General features: G+C 44.2%; 1 protein-coding gene across 1 annotated transcript in view; it reads right to left on the bottom strand.

Annotated features, from left to right (window-relative positions):
• LOC104569029 (EGF-like repeat and discoidin I-like domain-containing protein 3) overlaps positions 1-14,304 on the bottom strand; it is a gene marked incomplete at its 5' end in the record, with an annotated part of 167,844 nt that overhangs the window by 11,377 nt on the left and 142,163 nt on the right.

Here is a 14,304-nt window from a genome sequence, read left to right as displayed (position 1 = left end):
GAACACAATAAGCCAAAGCATGATTCTGCAGCTGCCTTATTTCTTTTATAGTAATAGAGGTTGTGCTTTACAATGTCTTCTAAAACATTTGCTATTATCTTCTTTTTCTACTAACCTTTAAATAAATACACGGTAGAAACCTTATTGCTTAATAAAATCCGGGTTCTCAAATGGTCAACATGGGCCAGTTGTATGTAATTAGTGTTGTTTCTTAATACATCTGTGATCAATTCTCCTGTATTAGAATTTAACACCGAATGTAAAATATCTGTGTCAGACTCCTTGGATTAAAATAAATAAGGAACAGAACATAACAACAGAAATAAAATGATCCAACAATATACTTTTAGGGGCAGAGTGGAGAATTAGGATTCCTTATCAGAACTGAAATTTTCTGCAACTACAAAGGTAAAACTGGCTTCATTCTATGTCTTCTAGCAATGAGTGCCAGGAAAAAAAGAAGAATAGATTTATTTCTCACAACAAATGGCTGTGAAACAATCGGTATTTTTAATACTGTCAATTACCTCTAGCAAAGGACATTAATGGTAAAAATATTGCATTAAATTACAAAGAGAAATGAAGAAATGAACTCCATGAATAAATGAGTGATGTGTTTTGCAACAAAAAATAAAAAGAGACTATGAAAAATTTTACAATCTGTGACTGATCAAATGCTGAAGATCTGAACTTGTGATTTTTTTGGAAGGCTAAGGCCCTCTGAACATGCCTGTCTTTGCCTGGAATTTAGGGCAAGACAAAGGGACTAATGTGATTCAAGAAGTAAGTCATGGACAGGAAGCAAATACAAGGGAAGGAAGGACAGAAAAAAAGGCAAAAGTTGTCTACCCTAAATCAAGCGAAAATAATACAGAAAACTATGCGAGCACATTCATAAGAACAGAAGAAAAATAATGAGCCAATAGAGTTACCAGACAAGGATGACTGAAGACCCCTGTAAATATTCAAAGAGTAGTAGCAAATAATGAGTAGCAAATCTTTTTAAGAAACAAGAGGAATAATTAGAGGCTTCAGTACTGAGATACTATGACAATAAATGCAAAACCTAATTGCCCAATGATGATCTTGAAGTTTTGTTCCCGGCAGAATTAATTAACTTATTTCTATCTCACATCAGCTATGCTTATGCCTCAGAAAAGCACCCCAGGCTCTAAGGGATGTATCCATTGGGAGGCTAAACTATTTTGTTTTCTCTTTAGTCAATGAAAAAAGAGAGAGAGAGAGAGACACAACCAAATGATCATTCAGAACTGGAGTCTACTTTAGATGCTCTGTTTTAGATGCACTGTTTGAAGAAAACTCTTTCTTGTGTAAGGCAGGGAGGTAGACAAGATTCCATAGCCTGAACTGGCTGTTGTGAACTGAACACTGTTAATTAGGTAATAAAAAAACATTTAAATTCCAAATACTTTGGAGTCTAAATTAATAGTTTGATGTATAAAAAGGTGGATCTGTTGGGGAATCACTGATTGGTCCAAACTTTTAGGTAGAATTTGAACAAAGATTCTAGAAGGCAACTTTAGATTTTGTTTATAAATATTTCTATCATTAATGTTTTCAAAGTATAACCTCTTTTTAGCAGAGAATGTTTCTTATACTAAAAATTAATGTCTCCTTAACTAAAAAACATGTCTCATGCCTGAATCTGTGGTTGAAATTTTAAATCTTTAAAAGTAATCTAAATGAATTTCACAAATATGTAACACGGCCATGACATTGCAAGTGTTTCTCATTGAAACTCAGAACAGGGAGGAAAATTTCTCATTAAGATTCAGAGGATTTCAAAAGTAAAATCACAATAAACTTTTAATATCACACAGATCCAGAGTTAATAAAAATGTCCTAGTAACAATTGTTTTTTGCTTACAGGACATATCTATTGGCCTTGTACTCTTGTTCAGAAAAATGATATGGAAAATTGAAAGATAATTGGACATGTGTTTCATCCTTTTTCTGAAAGACTTACCTAGTACTGCATAGAGTATATATGTGTGTATGTGCTATATGAAAAATAAATTGAAATTAAAAAAGTGATGAATAGATGGGGGTCTGTTCTAGGTCTTGACAGTACAGACAAGATAAATTGATGGGGGACGGAGAAAAAGGAATGCATATAGTACCAGCACCTCTCTCCCATACCTTAGCATCTTATTTATTTGCTCATAAAATGATGAAAGCCTTCAGATCTGTGAGCAATAAAGACTGATATTAATCTTGCATTAAATGGACATAGGTGCTATGATTTGCCTTCATTACTTTCTGCAAAGGGTTAAAACTTCTTTGCTTTTCACTCTTCCCATCGAAGGTACTTTAGATAAGAAAGGCAAGCAGAATTTACCCCAATTTCTAGGCAGAATGTCTACATTAAAATAATTTGAGAAAATAATAAATTCCCATCAGGACATGGAACACATTTATTCAGTTAGTGCAGATTGCAAGTAATAGGCAATCAAACAAATTACTAGAGAGAGAAGCTGAATAACGCACAACCACTATGTACTTTTCAAAGTTGAATGTGATTAACAGGATCAGAATGTGGCTTTGGCTTTTTGAATGGGGCAAAATTTAGGTTGTGGTACAGGCAATTAGTCTGCAACTGATAGGATCATTAGCTGGTTACAGGAAGAATCATAGTTTACAGTTTAATGTACATTTCTAGAAGCAGCTGATCAAAAAGCAGTTTAACATCTCGTGTCTGAGGGAACTATCTTACATTATAATGAATCTGTATACATCTGTTTCCTACCTTGTTTCAGATATGAAAGGAATTACAAGTGCGATTTGGAGGATAATTAATTTTAAAAAGGCCAAAAAAAAAAAAACCCAAAACAAAAAAAAAACCCTATCCAAATACACTTAAAAATGAAATACAGCATGGATGTGCAGTATGAACTATGTGCCAGTGTAACATCCAGTGTAACATTAAACTCAGCAGGACTAGTGTGTGACTTCACTACAAGGATGTCTATTTGATCAGGAGTAAATAGTCATATATCTGCTCTGTCATAGAATCATAGAATCATAGAATGCTTAGGGTTGGAAGGGACCTCTAGAGATCATCTAGTCCAACCCCCCCGCACACGCAGGGACACCTAGAGCACGTGGCACAGGACTGCATCCAAGCGGGTTTTGAAGATCTCCAGAGAAGGAGACTCCACAACCTCTCTGGGCAGCCTGTTCCAGTGCTCTGTCACCCTCACTGTTAAGAAATTTTTCCTTAAGTTCCTATGGAATTTTTGGTGTTTCAGTTTCCGGCCATTTCCTCTAGTCCTATCCGTGGCCACCAATGAAAAGAGACCATCGCCGTCCTCTGCACTCCCTCCCTTGAGGTACTTACAGACACTGGTTAGATCCCCTCTCAGCCTTCTCTTCTCCAGGCTGAACAGGCCCAGCTCCCTCAGCCTCTCCTCATAGGGCAGATGTTCCAGGCTCCTGATCATCCTTGTGGCCCTGCGCTGGACTCTCTCCAGAAGCTCCACATCCCTCTTGTACTGTGGAGCCCAGAACTGGACACAATACTCCAGATGCGGCCTCACCAGGGCTGAGTAGAGGGGCAGGATCACCTCCCTTGACCTGCTGGAGATGCTCTTCTTAATGCAGCCCAGGATTCCATTGGCCTTCTTGGCCACGAGGGCACACTGCTGCCTCATGGTCAACTTGTCATCCACCATGACACCCAGGTCTTTCTCCGCAGAGCTGCTCCCCAGAAGGTCGGTCCCCAGCCTGTAATGGTGTCTGGGGTTATTCCTCCCCAGGTGCAGGACCTTGCACTTGGCCTTGTTGAATTGCATGAGGTTTTTCACCGCCCAGTTGTCCAATCTGTCCAGGTCCCTCTAGATGGCAGCGCAGCCCTCTGGGGTATCACCTACTCCTCCCAGTTTCGTGTCATCAGCAAACTTGCTGAGGGAGCACTCTGTGCCTTCATCCAGGTCATTGATGAATAAATTGAACAGGACTGGACCAAGGACTGACCCCTGGGGGACCCCGCTAGCTACAGGCCTCCAACTAGACTCTTCACCGCTGATCACCACTCTCTGGGCCCTGCCATCCAGCCAATTCCTAATCCACCTCACTGTCCACTCATCTATCCCACACTTCTGGAGCTTGCCCAGGAGGATGTTGTGAGGGACGGTGTCAAAAGCCTTGGTGAAGTCGAGATAGATGACATCCACCGCTCTCCCCTCGTCTATCCAGCCGGTCATTTCATCATAGAAGGCTATCAGGTTAGTCAGGCAAGATTTCCCCTTGGTGAATCCATGCTGACTACTCTTGAGCACCTTCTTGTCCTCCATGTGCTTGGAGACAACGGCCAGCATGAGCCGTTCCATCACTTTTCCGGGGACGGAGGTGAGGCTGACTGGCCTGTAGTTGCCTGGGTCCTCCTTCTTGCCTTTTTTGAAGACTGGCGTGACATTGGCCTTCTTCCAGTCTTCCGGCACCTCCCCTGTTCTCCAGGATCTTTCAAAGATGATGGAGAGCGGCTTAGCTATGGCATCTGCCAGCTCACGCAGCACTCTGGGGTGCATCCCATCAGGGCCCATGGATTTTTGGGTATCGAGGTTCCTTAGGTGCTCTCTGACCCAATCTTCCTCTACCCAGGGCAAGTCTTCCTCTCCACCTGCTTCTTCTCTTGTCTCTAGGGCCTGGGGCTCTAAAGGGCTGCCCTTGGTAAACACCGAAGCAAAGAAGGCATTGAGCAACTCTGCTTTTTCTGTGTTATTTGTAACCAGGGTGCCCATCCCGTCCGCCAGCGGACCCACGTTTTCCCTGATCTTCCTTTTGCTGTTAATGTATTTGAATATTTTTTTTTTGTTATTTTTAACGTCCCTTGCCAGCTTGCCTTCCAGACGTGCCTTAGCTTTCCTTGTCGCATCTCTGCATTCCCTGACTACGTTCCTGTATTTCTCCCAGGGGACCTGTCCTTTTTTCCACATTTTGTATACCGCTGCCTTCTGCTTGAGCATTGCCACAAGCTCCCGGCTCATCCACGTAGGTCGCCTGCCCCCTCTGCCTGCCTTCCTACACACAGGGATGCACTGCTGCTGGGCGTGGAGGAAGTGCTGCTTGAAAACTAACCAGCTCTCTTGGGCCCCCCTGCCTTCTAGAGCACTAGCCCATGGGATTCTACCGAGGAGGTCTCTGAAGAGGCTAAAGTTGGCCCTCCTGAAGTCCATGGTCGCAAGGCTACTTACCGCCCTGCTTCCTCTTCGTTGGATCCTGAACTCCACCAACTCATGGTCACTGCATCCGAGGCTACCCCCCACCTTCACATCTCCTACTAGGTCCTCCCTATTTGATAGCACGAGGTCCAGTAGCCCACCTCTCCTCGTTGGCTTCTCCACAACCTGCGTCAAAAAGTTATCGTCGACGCTCTGCAGGAACCTCCTGGACTGCTTATGCCTGGCTGTGTTGTCCTCCCAGTTGATGTCGGGGTAGTTGAAGTCCCCCATGAGAACCAGGGCCTGTGACCGTGAGTCAATATCCAGCTGCCTATAGAAGGCCTCATCAACCTGCTCGTCCTGGTCAGGTGGCCTGTAGCAGACACCCACCACAGTGTCTCCCACATTAGCCTGCCCTCTAATCCTTACCCACAAGCTCTGAACTCGCTCATCCTCCACTCCCAGATTGAGCTCCATGCATTCCAGTTGCTCTCTCACATAAAGAGCAACTCCACCACCTCGCCTTCCCAGCCTGTCCTTCCTAAAGAGCACATAGCCTTCCATGGCAGCGCTCCAGTCGTGCGAGCTATCCCACCATGTCTCTGTGATTCCAATGAGATCATGATGCTGGGACCGCACACAGATCTCCAGTTCATCCTGCTTATTCCCCATGCTTCGTGCATTGGTATACAGGCATTTCAGGGAAGCAACAGAGGCCACAGGTTTCCCAGGAGGGGTGAAAGAGGACCCTCATTTCCTATCCTCACTTCCCCACTAGCATACTCCCGCTGGACGCCATCTGACCTGGGCTGTGTGGTACTGCTTGCCGTGTCAGTGTGCCACTCCCCTTCCCCCTTCTTGCCTAGTTTAAAGCCCTCCTAACCAGGTTGGCCAGCCTTTTGGCAGAGACGTGTGCCCCTCTTGCTAAGATGGGTCCCATCATTCCCCACTAGCTGGTGGCCATCAAACAGAGTCCCATGGTCATAGAAGCCAAAATTCTGTTGCCAGGCCCAGCGGCGCAGCCAGTTGTTAAGCTGCCATATTCGCCTTCTCCTCCTTGAGTCCATTCCCCTCGTTGGCAGAATAGAGGAGAATACTACCTGGGCACCTGTACCTTTGATGGCCATCCCTAGGGCTCTGAAGTCTTGCTTGACGTCCCTCATTTTCCCCATGGCATCATTAGCACCCACATGAAACAATACTAGAGGATAATAGTCCGACTCCTGAACAATTCTTGGGAGCCTTTCTGTGACGTCCTTTATTTTGGCCCCTGGCAAGCAGCAGACCTCTCTGGATGAGGGGTCCGGTCTACATATCGGTGCCTCCGTGCCCTGCAGCGTGGAGTCACCCACGACGATCACCCGCCGCTTCTTCCGGGTGCTCCTTTTCACTTTAGGGGGAGCAGCCTTGCAGCATGAATTAGACTGCCTCTCAGGAGAGAGCCCCCTAGACGGGCCTTGGTTCAAGGCCTCCTCTATCTGATCCACATGTTCCAGGGCCTTGTACCTGTTGAACGTGGTCACCGGTGGAGGTGAGGTGGGCCGTGAGGTGGGCTCTGTCCATGCTTTGAGTGGCCTAACCATCAATCCCAAGCTCATAAACCTTGACTATCAGGATCTGACTATGTAGATATGCTTAATGTTCATTTAATTGCCTTTTGAGCTTAGCTACTGGAAGATTACAACTATTGATGTAGAGACACTCAAACAGGCAAAATTCACTCCTCTCAAGATCAAGAGCATAATCACAAGACTTACAGATATTTGAGACAGCTGCCCGTGAGCCAGCTTGAATCCAGAAGTAGTACATGTGCCATGCTTGAACCCAGCTCTGCTGCTTCTGAACTTAAGGTGGCTGTCAGGGTGATGCACTGTCTCATGTTAGTCTTGGCTGACTAACCTGATAGCCTTCTATGATGAAATGACCGGCTGGATAGACGAGGGGAGAGCGGTGGATGTCGTCTATCTCGACTTCACCAAGGCTTTTGACACCGTCCCTCACAACATCCTCCTGGGCAAGCTCTGGAAGTGTGGGATAGATGAGTGGACAGTGAGGTGGATTAGGAACTGGCTGGATGGCAGGGCCCAGAGAGTGGTGATCAGCGGTGCAGAGTCTAGTTGGAGGCCTGTAGCTAGCGGTGTCCCCCAGGGGTCAGTCCTTGGTCCAGTCCTGTTCAATTTATTCATCAATGACCTGGATGAAGGCACAGAGTGCTCCCTCAGCAAGTTTGCTGATGACACGAAACTGGGAGGAGTAGGTGATACCCCAGAGGGCTGCGCTGCCATCCAGAGGGACCTGGACAGACTGGACAACTGGGCGGTGAAAAACCTCATGCAATTCAACAAGGCCAAGTGCAAGGTTCTGCACCTGGGAAGGAATAACCCCAGACACCAGTACAGGCTGGGGACTGACCTTCTGGGGAGCAGCTCTGCGGAGAAAGACCTGGGTGTCATGGTGGATGACAAGTTGACCATGAGGCAGCAGTGTGCCCTCGTGGCCAAGAAGGCCAATGGAATCCTGGGCTGCATTAAGAAGAGCATCTCCAGCAGGTCAAGGGAGGTGATCCTGCCCCTCTACTCAGCCCTGGTGAGGCCGCATCTGGAGTATTGTGTCCAGTTCTGGGCTCCACAGTACAAGAGGGATGTGGAGCTTCTGGAGAGAGTCCAGCGCAGGGCCACAAGGATGATCAGGAGCCTGGAACATCTGCCGTATGAGGAGAGGCTGAGGGAGCTGGGCCTGTTCAGCCTGGAGAAGAGAAGGCTGAGAGGGGATCTAATCAGAGTATATAAATACCTCAAGGGAGGCAGTGAGGAGGATGGGGCTGGCCTCTTTTCAGTGGTGGCCACTGATAGGACTAGAAGAAATGGCCACAAACTGAAGCACCAAAAATTCCACAGGAACTTAAGGAAAAATTTCTTAACAGTGAGGGTGACAGAGCACTGGAACAGGCTGCCCAGAGAGGTTGTGGAGTCTCCTTCTCTGGAGATCTTCAAAACCCACTTGGATGCAGTCCTGTGCCACATGCTTTAGGTGACCCTGCGTATGCAAGGGGGGTTGGACTAGATGATCTCTAGAGGTCCCTTCCAACCCTAAGCATTCTATGATTCTATGATTCTATGAAAACCTGCTAGCTTGGGTGTCCATTACTTCAGCAGTCTCTGCTCCATTTTACAGTAGTAGACATGCCATAAAATAACTGTGTTCACACCTCAACACACCTTTTGCCTCTCCCACATGCTTGGTGGAAACAAATTTATGTTCAGATACTTACTGGGACTATGAATCATCCCTGAATCACTACATGCAACATCAGCTTCAATTCAAAGAAGCAAAGGGGAGAGCTGGAATGGAAGACTTTCAAAGTGTTGAGAGTTAGGGTATTGATTCGTTCATTAATGCTTATTAATAATTACATAAGCAGGTCATCTCAGTCCTTTATATAGGTGCTATTTCTGCTCCCAGTATAGCTACCTCTGATCCTATTTTATTGTAATTTTTAGAGGTGTCATTTCTCTGCCATGGTTTTCTCAATTACCTTTGTCTTCTGTGGATTGTTATTTTAACTCTTGTTGTCAGTTAATACAGATTTAGTTCTGGGGAATCCTACTCTATTTGGCAAATTTCTATGTAGCTTTCTTGGACAAAAATCACCAGGGATAAAAAAGAAATTAATCTGGAATATGGCCCATGTGATAATACAAGAGAAACACCAAAGAGCTGGTGATAGTACCTGACTTTGTGGGATTAAGAAAGAAGGCATGCATGGCTTCCAGCTATGATTTCACAAGGGTGCAGATCTCTATAAAAATGCCAGTCTGGAGAGGAAGATATCTTAGATATTTTAGGATGCTTAATATAACATTAGACACTCATAGTTAGGTATCTGAATGCCACCAAGACTGTCAAATACATTTATGCTCTCTTACACAGATTACTCACTTTGCATTTAAAACCCGACAATTCTCCAAATAATTTTTTCAGGGGAATCTTCCCTGACATAGAAGTGATTCATAGGCATAGTTGCTATCCGAATCCAACCTGAAGAAAGGAGAGCTGGGTTGGTAGGAATTACAAGCACAGACAGAATTGCAGTTCTCTATTTTTACAAAATGTGGTCCTGCCACAGATCCCTTGGCTAGCATTTTCCTCTATTTTCAAACACTGGAGATGAAAGGAGAATTGATGACAATATAGTACTCTTGCCACAGACTTGCAAAAATTTCTAGCAAAATTTCAGCAGTATCTATGTTTGCAAACCTTGAAGTTTGTCATTTCAGACTGTTTTCCAGAGGTTCAGATTAACAATAAGAACTATGAAGCAAATAATCTATCACGCCTAATTGCTGCTAAATGTTTTTAAGGGAAAAAAATGCAACCAAGTAACCATATACACTTTGGTAGAAAATCTCACTTCCATTTTAATTCTAAATAAAATGAAATAAAATAAAATAGTATCTACATTTAAATGGGATCATATTATTTAACATATATTTAAAGTTAAAACTTTTGCTCATGAACCTAGGTTGAGATGGGTGCTTTTCAGATGAAGTAAGATTAATGAGTGCCATTCTTTTTCTTCTTTGAAATTCCATCTGGAACACAAGTGCATTGCTACTCATAGCTCAGTAAAATCATGGGCATCTTAAACTTACGACTATGACAGTAATAAATGTACTTCACACTACACATTATATTTCATTTGTTTATAGTCTCTCATGGTGCATATCAGGAAACTTAGGTTTATTTCAACACAGAAGTTGAAATGCAATGATCCTGGAGAAATGTGGAACTAATCTTCAGAGGAAAGTACTGAACTAAAAGAAACAAGACTGGATCTGCCAATATCTTTATGTATATCTTGTAATAGATCTCTGCAATATATATTACTAGCTGTAAAAACTCCAGGAAGAGCTAAACCTTTTCCAAATAGAAAGTTGAAACGGTAAGAAGAGATATGACATACATTTTTCTCTCCTTAAAGGATGATAATTTTATCTCTATCAAATTATTATCCCAAATGTTCTAAAGCTGACTCTTGATATAAGCAAGATTCATCGCTGTATATGCAGTGCAATCCTAGTTGGCATTTGTTGTCAAACCATCCTTAAATGCAATCAGGAAGGCTGTCCTGCTATGCAGCAGATTGTGGATGGTGATAAAAGGCACCAGCTCCTGAAACTCCTTAACAATAATTTTAAGAGCAATAGGAAACCCCTTCATCTGCCAGCTTACATAGAAGTCTGGCTGTCTTGCAACAGTCATGTCAATATTCTGCTCCCAGAGTCTCAGAGCCAATGCAGATGTTCTCCAAGAGCTCTTCTCCTGTGTGGGTCTCCCTGTGGAGGTCTCTTATCTAAACCCATCAGAAAATACAGCACGACCTCTTTGGAGCGATAGGGTCCAAAGGGGCGAAAGGCAGGAACCCGTATGCTCTCAGGGAAGAAAGCAGCCCTGTCCAAGGTTCTCACTAAGAGAGGACACTCCTTGAATGGTCCCCTCCTTGGTCCTCTTGGTCCTCTCCTGCTGCTAATTATTTGGCTTAATCACATTTTTGCATGTTATTGCTCACACGAAGGAGGACCTCTCCTGTGCTCCTCACAGCAGCAAGCAGAGACCAGAGTCTGTCTGGTGTCCTCCCTGGTAGCATTGCTAAAACTCAGAAGCATTTCAAGATTGTTTGTTCCCTATTTCCTTTGAAAAACCTTTTTATTAGAGGAAATATATTGATCAAAATTTCAGAAATGGCCAGAGAACACCAATATTGCAACTTGAGCCCCTCTGAGCTGACAATTTCTCCTCAGTGGAAGGGGAGAAGATTTGAAACTCAATTCCTCAAGTAAAAAGTTACACAGGACAGAGTTAATGAAGAACATTCCCACAGAACAAGTCCCCTGCTGCTGCATACAGGGGGAAGCAAATCTGTCATACATTCACCATATAGTTCTGCTTTTATAACAATTTTATATTTACTGTTCTAAATCAGATTGTAGATACAACTATTAGGTCTGATGGGTATAGGAGTGACAATTTCCTAACTAACTGCAGTATTTTGCATAATGATGTAGTAATTTTCTGATGATAGAATTGATAGGTTTTCTTCGCTAGCATGTAATATCATCCTCTGCAATGATCATTAAAAAAATCTATCAGTTAAATTCTGAAACCACTAAAGTTGTTACAAGTTCGATTTCTAAAAAGTTTTTTTTTTTTTTTATCTTGCAATTATTGGTCATCTAATGCTCATAGGTTGGCTCACATTTCAGTAATCTGATGTTATTTTATCCTTACTCTGGATATCAAGAGTAAAAAAATTCTGGAAAAAGTCTTGACATATTTACCATGGTGGTGAGTTTCTCCTAAAATATAGCCAATGTACTGAATAATAGTGATGGCAGGCTGAGCTGATTTAAAAGAAATTATTCTTCTATTCATAACATAATGCAAAGAAATATGTGGAACTTCACAATGATGTACGTATATCAATTATGCTTGAGGCTGTCTGTTATCTGTATTTTTTTGTGGTAGGGATTTTCCATAGTAAAAAAAAAAAAAAAACCCTTAAATTTACTACGGGTCAGGGACCTGTGTTGCTTTTTATTGGTAAAATGTTCAAGAGATTCTGCCTTTTTTGTTTTGGGAGTGACATATTTGCATTATAATATCAATATGCACCTCAGGATACCCCTCTTCCCCCTTCTCAAAAATCTCATTATTTTGGTGTGGTAGGGAGATGCTCAAAGGCGATGATTACAGCAACTGAGCCAGGAACTTGACAAGAAGTACACTTTCAGTGACAGCATGTTTTCTCCTCAGATGGGTAATCCTGATTTAATTTCTATTCTGGCAGTGTGACCAGTGCATGACTGCTATGTATCAATGCAATACAACACGACGCATCAGACAAATGAACATCACCTAAAGCTTTAAATATTTTTTTTCCACAAAAACAATAGTCACCACTCTCTCCCTTGCGATACAGCTAATCAAGAACAGCTCATCAGATCTGGCACCCAGAGACAGTCAGCAAAAGCCACACTCACTGAGAACTCTGGAAAGGAAATTCAGACCCTGTAAACTTAATTCTCTGTCCATGAAAATAGACAATCCACCTATTGTGCAGACTGCTTGTGATAACGAAGGAAGGTTTTAGTCTGCATAGCTACCAAAACGCATAACTTTTGCTGGATCTCTTTCACAAAATCTCTCTAAAAATAAAATATGTGCAGTGTGCATAGGCATTCGTTCATTTTTTTCCAAACTATAGTCCGGCCCCTGACAGTGTCTGAGGGACAGTGAACCGGCCACCTGTTTAAAAAGTTTGAGGACCCCTCCTGCAGTGTGTTGATGATAACTTTTAGACGCAGGTTGTGGAGGAGCCGACAAGGAGAGGTGGGCTACTGGACCTCGTGCTATCAAATAGAGAGGGACTTGTAGCAGATGTGAAAGTGGGGGGTAGCCTTGGCTGCAGTGACCATGAGTTGGAGTTCAGGATCCAACGAGGAGGAGGCAGGGCTGTAAGTAGCCTTGCGACCATGGACTTCAGGAGGGCCAACTTTAGCCTCTTCAGAGACCTCCTCGGAAGAATCCCATGGGCTAGAGCCCTAGAAGGTGGGGGGGCCCAGGAGAGCTGGTTAGTGTTCAAGTGGCACTTCCTCCACGCCCAGCAACAGTGCATCCCTGTGTGTAAGAAGTCAGGCAGAGGGGGCAGGACACCTGCGTGGATGAGCAAGGAGCTTGTGGCAATGCTTAAGCAGAAGAAGGCAGTATACAGAATGTGGAAAAAAGGACAGGCCCCCTGGGAGAAATACAGGAACGTAGTCAGGGAATGCAGAGATGCAACAAGGAAAGCTAAGGCACGTTTGGAACTCAATCTGGCAAGGGACGTTAAAATAACAAGAAAAACTTCTTCAAATATATTAACAGCAAAAGGAAGATCAGGGAAAATGTGGGTCCGCTGGCGGACGGGATGGGCACCCTGGTTACAAATAACACAGAAAAAGCAGAGTTGCTCAATGCCTTCTTTGCTTTGGTGTTTACCAAGGGCAGCCCTTTAGAGCCCCAGGCCCTAGGGACAAGAGAAGAAGCCTGGAGAGAGGAAGACTCGCCCTGGGTAGAGGAAGATTGGGTCAGAGAGCACCTAAGGAAACTTGATACCCACAAATCCATGGGCCCTGATGGGATGCACCCTAGATTTCTGCGTGAGCTGGCGGATGTCATAGCTAAGCCACTCTCCATCATCTTTGAAAGATCCTGGAGAACGGGGGAGGTGCCGGAGGACTGGAAGAAGGCCAATGTCACGCCAGTCTTCAAAAAAGGCAAGAAGGAGGACCCAGGCAACTACAGGCCAGTGAGCCTCACCTCCGTCCCCGGAAAAGTGATGGAATGGCTCATATTGGCTGTTGTCTCTGAGCACATGGAGGACAAGAAGGTGCTCAAGAGTAGTCAGCATGGATTCACCAAGGGGAAATCATGCTTGACTAACCTGATAGCCTACTATGATGGAATGACTAGCTGGATAGATGAGGGGAGAGCGGTGGATGTCGTCTATCTCGACTTCACCAAGGCTTTTGACACCGTCCCTCACAACGTCCTCATGGGTAAGCTCCAGAAGTGTGGGATAGATGAGTGCACAGTGAGGTGGATTAGGAATTGGCTGGATGGCAGAGCTCAGAGGGTGGTGATCAGCGGTGCAGAGTCTAGTTGGAGGGCTGTCGCTAGCGGTGTCCCCCAGGGGTCAGTCCTCGGTCCAGTCCTGTTCAATTTATTCATCAATGACCTGGATGAAGGCACAGAGTGCTCCCTCAGCAGGTTTGCTGATGATACCAAACTGGGAGGAGTAGCTGATACCCCAGAGGGCTGCGCTGCCATCCAGAGGGACCTGGACAGACTGGACAACTGTGTTGCAGCTTGTAGCGGGTCAGGAATGCCAGACAACAACTTCATAGAAACTGGAACTGACTTCGTTTAATCGCTTACATGCAGTACATTTATATGATTCTAGCAGTTAGTGATGTAATTAAACAGGATCCTAATTGGTAGACAATGATCTAACTAAGACCCTTACAGCCCCCCTTACTTGTTTAGCTCATCCTTTTAGTTCAACAGCTCTTTTATTCCCTCTGAC

Source organism: Tinamus guttatus, unplaced genomic scaffold (genome assembly GCF_059628265.1).
Source record: "Tinamus guttatus ecotype Peru unplaced genomic scaffold, ASM5962826v1 Tinamus_guttatus_pri_ptg000158l, whole genome shotgun sequence".
In the NCBI taxonomy this organism is placed as follows: Eukaryota; Metazoa; Chordata; class Aves; order Tinamiformes; family Tinamidae; genus Tinamus; species Tinamus guttatus.
Note: the sequence above shows the minus strand (reverse complement) of the source record. Positions and strands in the feature narration are given on the sequence as shown.